The sequence below is a fragment of the Micropterus dolomieu genome, linkage group LG11 (genome assembly GCF_021292245.1).
Source record: "Micropterus dolomieu isolate WLL.071019.BEF.003 ecotype Adirondacks linkage group LG11, ASM2129224v1, whole genome shotgun sequence".
NCBI classification, from domain to species: Eukaryota; Metazoa; Chordata; class Actinopteri; order Centrarchiformes; family Centrarchidae; genus Micropterus; species Micropterus dolomieu.
In genome coordinates, this window is record NC_060160.1 from 29,085,209 (window position 1) to 29,092,618 (window position 7,410).

Sequence of the window (7,410 nt, forward strand, 5' to 3'; positions counted from 1 at the left end):
TAAGACTTTCCTCTTTGATAAAGCTTATAGTTAGGGCTGGCTCAGGTGAGACCTGAACCATCCCTTAGTTATGCTGCTATAGGCCTAGACTGCCGGGGGATTTCCCATGATGCACTGACCTCCTCTCTCCTCTACTTTCTCTCCCTCTGTATGCAACCTCATCCCATTATTGCATGTTACTAACACAACTTCTCCCCATTCTGGTAGTCTTGTGCTTTTTCGTCCCTCTCCTCTCTCCTATCACTTCCTGCAGGTTTTCTGGCTCTGGAGCTGTAGAGTCTGGATCTGTGGTTGCGGGTCACCTGCTGCCCCCGTGTTCCTGCTCGACACCCTCTGCTACAACAACTATTGTTACTAGTCCTATTATTATTATTGTTATTATAATCATTAACATTACGATTATTATCATTAACACTGCTATAAATATCTGTACCATTTTTCATTTAGTCTATAGCAACATCACCTTTACTGTCTGTACCTCTGTGTGTATATGGTGTAGGCTGCCTCCCTCCCCTCTCTCTCCTTCCATCCCTCTTTTTCTCTCTGTTCCTCTCTTGCCCTCTCTCTCTCCTTCACCCCCAACCGGTCGAGGCAGATGGCCGCCCACCCTGAGCCATGGTTCTGCTCGAGGTTTCTGCCTCTTAAAAGGAAGTTTTTCCTTGCCTCTGTCTCCTAGTGCTTGCTCTTGGTGGGAACTGTTGGGTTTCTGTAAAATAACATCATAGAGTACGTAGACCATAGACCATACATAGACCTGCTCTTTTATGAAAAGCGCTGTGAGATAACTGTTTGGCGCTATATAAATAAAACTGAATTGAATTATTTCAACAATTCATTGATACATTATTTAAGAAGTACTTTTGCATGGTGACAGCGGTGCCCCTCCCCCCTCCCCTCACGTTAATGGGATAAGATGATAGTTGATTGATGTTTATTCATCCTTTTCTGAAATTCATAGTGTGTCATACAGCAAACATCAGACCAACAACATCAACTGACCAACAACCAGACAACTGCTTTACCAACACAAACATCACCCACTATATGTGCTATACAAGTTATACTGAGGTGCAGCTCCCCAATACCCACCCAGTTAACTCATGACTGTGACGTTACAACCCAAACTCACGGCCCAACAGTCAATCATTATTTCAGTTAAATGCTAAAGTTGCTGTTACTGTTACCTTGACTGTGGTCCGCTGGCATAAAACTGGGTGTTTTCCGATCAGGTGCCATCGTGCTGTTGGTAGGCAGCAATAGGTTTCGTTTTACGGTGGACGGACTGTGACATTACAGAGTTGTTGTTTTCTTTTAGCTTGAAAGAATCCAAGACTTGGGACACTTTCTTCTTAGGCCCTTGCTATTTCCTCTCTCTTCCTCCACTTTGCAAACAGCGCCATCATAATCACATGTTCACACAGCGTAAGCGCGATGTGCGACAGTAACAAATGTTCGTGTGAAACATGGCCTCGATGCAAAGATTTCGATTTGATCGACGAATTGTTTCAGCCCTTCTTGAAATACAGTATTACAGAGTATTGACTTGAAAGCAGCAGGGATAAGGAGATGGGTTCTGTTTTTTCCCCCCTCATCCTGGTGATCGGCACATCTGGGTGATGTAAGTTTAATGTGCGTTAGCATGTTGGATGTTTCCAGTCAGATAACGTTACCCTACATCAATGGTGCAACACCGACACACAGATGCGGTCCTCATAAACACACACCTGTCTCTCCGCTGCTGTTGTAACGTTAACTGACCAGTAACCTGCAGGCGGGTCTTCCAGCTGCCTTATAACATCCAAGTCACACCAAACAGAGTAAACTGTAAAGTCACACAGACAAAAAGTCTTTATTTATGATGTTACAACATTTATTTAATTATTTAATTATACAATTATACAGGAATCCTGCAGTAAAATTCAATACCTTTTTAAGACCTTTTCAAGACTTTTTCAACATATTTTAAGACTGCCGTGCCACTTTGAACTGTAACCGATTAAATCAGCCACACACCTCTAAAAGGGACATTTTTGAGCTTTTAAAAGGAATTTAAATATATTTATAACATATTTATTGCCATAGGTCATCAGGTTGTAATGCCATCTAAAATTTGAGGCATTCACCAACTTTCTCAGATGCCTATAACAGCCTGTATAGGCCAACTGCTTTCTACGTGAAGGAAGGAAAAGCAACTGTCTTACATAAGCTATGACGTTTATGTACGCAACATTACAGCAAATCATGTGAAACAGTGTAATTTTGTGTTTTAGTTGATTTAAACTAGATAATGTGAGCTTGCCTGCAATGATGTGTGAGAACTTTCACCGTCCACTTGATCAATACAACAAAATTCAACACAAACAATAAGATGAAGAGAATAAACTGAGTGATGAATAACGTAAGTAGTGTAGGCGGTGTAGCACAGGCACAACCTGGAGGAGGAACTAGTCTAAATGACTGTATTAGTATAATAATATAACATTAATAGTATATTGTTAATTTAATAGTTAACTGTAAGTTTGATATTACTTATACATTATGTTACTATATCCAATATAATTTCATATAATTAGTATATAACTAACCACTAGTACATTAGTTCAAATTACAGCTGCTTCAGTTTGGGGTTGTTTTTTTATTCATTAACTTTGTGCAAGAAAAATGCTCTAGGCTACATGATAGTCTCCAACCTTGATGTTGAGCAGGCTACTAACTCGTCAATAATCATAACTGTTTATGCAGAACAATGAGTTAAACATTTATAAAGTTTGTTGCAGCACATAAAACCTTTTTTAAATCCCGCTCCAACCAGGCTGTGATTGATCTGTTCACAAACAGTGACGAGAGCATCGGCTTTATGAAAAGCTGAACGTGTTTCATTAAAAGGCACCGATTTAGCTAAATAGCCAGCTAACGTTATACAAACACACACGCTGGCCACAGAGCGACCGGCCAACCGGGTTAATCCCGTTACTCCTGATCGCCACTCCGACTATGTTTTGGATAATTAGCATTGCGGGTCCAGTGGGGTGGGAGATTATGGTTGGTAGTTCGTAAATCATTTTCCGGTTCACACGGATCTATTTTTTGGAGTGTTTAAGAGTGAAACAGGATTTTTACATTGAAAAAAACATCTTCAAAATGTAATACCTTGTTAAATGGCGATTAAGACTTTAATACTTTTTAATAGCCTTAATTTTTGCAAAATTGATTTATTACCTTTTAAGACTTTTTAAGACCCCCCGGACACCCTGCTAATCCTACAAAAGGACAAGAAAAAATTTAAGACCTTTGTAAATGAAATTTAATACTTTTAAGACCCTGCCAGTCACCTGGAACAGACAGGATAGGCTCTATTCTCATCAGCGGAACTAAAACAACAAGTTCTTCTATAGTAGGCCTAATATAATTATTTAAATGTGTTCATTATGTTGTTGTTTGTTTGATGTAGCCTACAGTTTACTAATTTACTTTAAAATGTAGGCTATTTGACTGTTTTGATCTATAATGAAATTGTAAAATTAAGGAACCCATAACTGCCCTGCCGTTGTAATCATTTAATTTAAAGAGGTCTTTGGCATTTCGTTTTCCCTTTGATGAGAACTGAGGCTTTACGTTCCATGCTGTGAGCGGTGGTCAGGCGTGTGAAAAAAACCTGAACATTCTAATCAATCCCAAAATTGAAAATCGAATACCTACCCAACGAACAAATAACCTATTCGAATATTCGGGTCCAGCCCTAATTACTAGGGGAGGGACTCTTCACCCTTTACCCTGGTAACCAAGAAAATGAAGGAGAAGCTTGCTCTGGATATGTCGGTCTTATGTCTGTGGGCTGAGCTTTATGGTACATCAGACAGAAACTACCATAACATGCACAACAAAGACAGAAAAGCCCATGTTGTGGGAGCAGATCTACCAACCTGAATGTTGCTGGGTAGTGTGCTTTAATCCCTCTACGGGTAAGCTTGCTGTTAACTGCGTAGTAAATAAAAAAAATAAAAAACCCTACATGGACACACATTTCTGTCCACCACTGTTGATCAGCACTATGGAGCAAATTTGGGACACTTGTCTTCTCCAATACCATGCCTGAAATTTGCATAAGAATTGATGAGTTGGCCTATGTGTGAAATGTAGTCACACGTTGTTATGAAGTTTCCACAACAAGACACACTTTAAGTTCTGAAATGTACACCTTGCACACTGTTAAAGCACCTTTTCTGGATACAGTTTAAAGAAGTGCAGGAAGTCCGTAAGTCACAGAAATGTTATGGCGGCTCTTTTCCACGGCATGGTACCAGCTCGACTCGCCATTTTTGGTTTTCCATTGAGGAAAAGTTGTACCTGTCCCTGCTACCTTGTACTTTTTATCATATTGACTATGTTAAGGTTCCAAGCGAGCTGAGGCTGTACCAAAAGGTTACTGATTGGTCAGAGAGAATCGCCACTATTTACGGCATCATCATTGCGGCGCACCAGTTTTGAGATGATGTAGATTAAGAATATTTGCAGTTTTACACAAATTGATGGTGGATCGAAAATGTGCTCAATCTTTTTCACATGACGACTTTTTAAATTTCAAAAACATATACAAAAATAGAACAAATAGAAGTGTCGGTCTGAAAGGACCTTAAGTAACCCTAATTCCAATGTCATTTTTAAATTACTGAATCTTTCACACCTGTAAGCTCACATTGACATGCCCAGTTTCCAAAGTGTTTCCAGCAGCTATTTCAAGCAAAACATACCTACATGCTGAACACAGTGTTCAAAACATTAGACACAATAATTCATTTTTACTGCATCATATCCAATAGTTGTCATTAACTCTATGACCTCGGGCCAGTATGATTAACTTCTAGGATTTTCCACCGTATTAAACCAGAGCTTCCGCTCTTAAAATGTAAGCAGGAATTCATACGCCATTAGCGGGACACTTGACCGTAAAGGTAAAAGTTAACATTGCGAACAGAGACCATGCTGAGTGACGTTAACATTAGCTAGCTAACGTTAGTTAGCAACTAACTTAAGCAGCTCCATTACTGCCACGCATTTATGAGTAACGTTACCTAACTGACTTCATGTTCATGGCCATAAAACTAAAAATATTTGGTTAAATATCTGGAGATGCCCGTTTGAAATTATCTGCACACTAAAGAGCAACGAAGCCTCTCAAGGTTCTTGGCCTCAATATTGGTGGCAAAGTATCAACCGTGTTGTTAGCTTATATTAACAAACTACTGGTTGCTAGCGTTACCATATGGCAACTTATGATAGCTCAGCTGATACTCGGTTGTAAAGACACAAATGAAGTATCTAAACAATATCTCAGGTAGCCCATTATCCGCTTACATAGCGTTGCCCTGGGGCACAGACGCTTCAATGGAAACCCTCTTGCAGCGTTCAACAGGGTATCTTAACCTAGCATGGCTAGCGATGTTAAATCAAACGGATCGCGCCTGTCTGAAACCAGTTATTGCGGTCTAAAGGTATGTTGCCTATGTCTGAGTGTGCTTGCCTGCCACAGAGCGTATGATTTATAGAGCAAACGTGAAACATGGCTTCACCCAAAAATGTACAGTTTCTAATGCAATACGTTTGGACAGTAACGACAGTCACCATGCACCATCACCATGTCAGCCTGCCAGCCAGCTTGGTAGCTAGCTAATAGCTAGTAAGGCCAACACATGCAAAACAGTAACGTTTTTTCCAGAAAGACGAATCATGCGATTCGGTAAATAATCTCACCTGATTTATGTTTTACAATTGATCGTCTTGGCTAAAAATACTTGAAATCATTCGTTGGATGTCCTCATTTCCAGTCACTCTTGCTGTCCCGATTTGGTGGCTATTCGTCCTCGGTGGGACCACTTCCTTTCACCTGGGCCTCTGCTACGCCAAAACATTAACGTAAACTGCGTAACAGCCGGCCACACTCTGGCACGCCAGTCTACTAATATGAATGAGAATCGCTGTCCGTAATATGCTGGAAGTGTCACTGGCCTTATTTGAGGGAAGACAGAAGAAACCGTTGTCTTACTTCATTTGCAGACAAACATTATTTTACAGCAGCTAAGCAAACTTTAGCTGCTTTACTTACTGATCCTGACATTACGAAAAACTGTATTTTGCTTTTACAAAACAAAATCAGAACACCACATTGAAGTGCATGAACAATTCGATTTAGCTTTAACAATCCGACATTGAAATAAAATGTATCAATAACAGATACATAGAATAGATAGGTGAATAAAAATTAAATGAGGGCCATATTTTTACTATTACATTACACATATGAAAACTAAATAAAATACCTTTATTAATTTCCAGAGGGGAAACTTATGTGTTACAAAGGTACAAGAAACACTCTAATGTGGAAAGACATAGATAGATCGATCAATCGATCGATCGATCGATCTCTCTCTCTCTCTCTCTCTTTCTCTCTCTCTCTCAATTTTTCAATTCAATTCAAATTAACTTTATTGGCACGAATGTGTAACAACATCATACAAACTACATAAGAACAATCAACCCCATACATTTCATTAAACAAGTAATTAAAGCGTAAAGTAATTAAAGCGTATGTGTGTTTGTGTTAAAAAATATATATATTAAAAATAAAATAAATAAATAAAACAGTAAGTGTGTGTGTGTGTGTTAAAAAAATATAAATATATTAAAAATAAAATAAAATAAATAAATAAAACAGTAAGCATGTATGTGTGTTAAAAATATGAAAATTTTAATAAAATAAATAAAACAGTAAGCGTGTGTGTGTTAAAAAAATATTAAAAATAAAATAAATAAATAAAACCGTAAGCATGTGTGTGTGTTAAAAAAAATTAAACAATAAAATAAATAAATAAAACAGTAGCACGTGTGTGTTAAAAATTTTTTTAAAATAAATAAATAAAACAGTAAGCGTGTGTGTGTGTGTGTGTGTGTGTTAAAAAATAAAAATATATTAAAAATAAAATAAATATATAATACCGTAAATGTGTGTGTGTGTATTAATAGACAAAAAAAAAATTAATTGATTAAAAAATAATAATAATAATCATTTAAAAAAAAAGAAAGAAATCAGTATCAAATGTAAAAACAAAACAATTACTAAAATATCAAGCAATCAAAATAATAATAATTTGAAAATTTTTACAATTATTTATCAGTCTGAGTTTCCACTGGTTGTCCTCACTTCATGGCATGAGGAGACATATTTTGCCGCAATTATTTGACATCCAGGCATTTCTCCAGTATATAGGAGAGTTTCTGTGTGTCTGATATAAATTTGAATTCGGGGTATATTTGTGAAATGTTTGCAAAGTGTTTTTGTCTTAGTGTTTTATATTTAGGGCATGAGGTTAGAAAGTGCAGCTCTGTCTCTACCTGTCCCCTGTCACACTGGGA

At 37.7% G+C, this 7,410-nt stretch overlaps 1 protein-coding gene across 3 annotated transcripts in view; it reads right to left on the reverse strand.

The window, feature by feature from the left end:
- Positions 1-5,920, reverse strand: part of dicer1 (dicer 1, ribonuclease type III) — a 57,081-nt gene extending 51,161 nt beyond the window's left edge. Inside the window, exons 1-2 of one of the 3 annotated variants that reach the window (XM_046063438.1) lie at positions 5,752-5,920; positions 1,725-1,822 (exon numbers count right to left, since the gene is read on the reverse strand). The gene's annotated coding sequence lies outside the window, so the exon portion shown is untranslated. The remainder of the gene's footprint in view (positions 1-1,724; positions 1,823-5,751) is intronic. The other 2 variants (XM_046063437.1, XM_046063439.1) reach the window with 2 other exon arrangements.
- Positions 5,921-7,410: the final 1,490 nt, after the last annotated feature.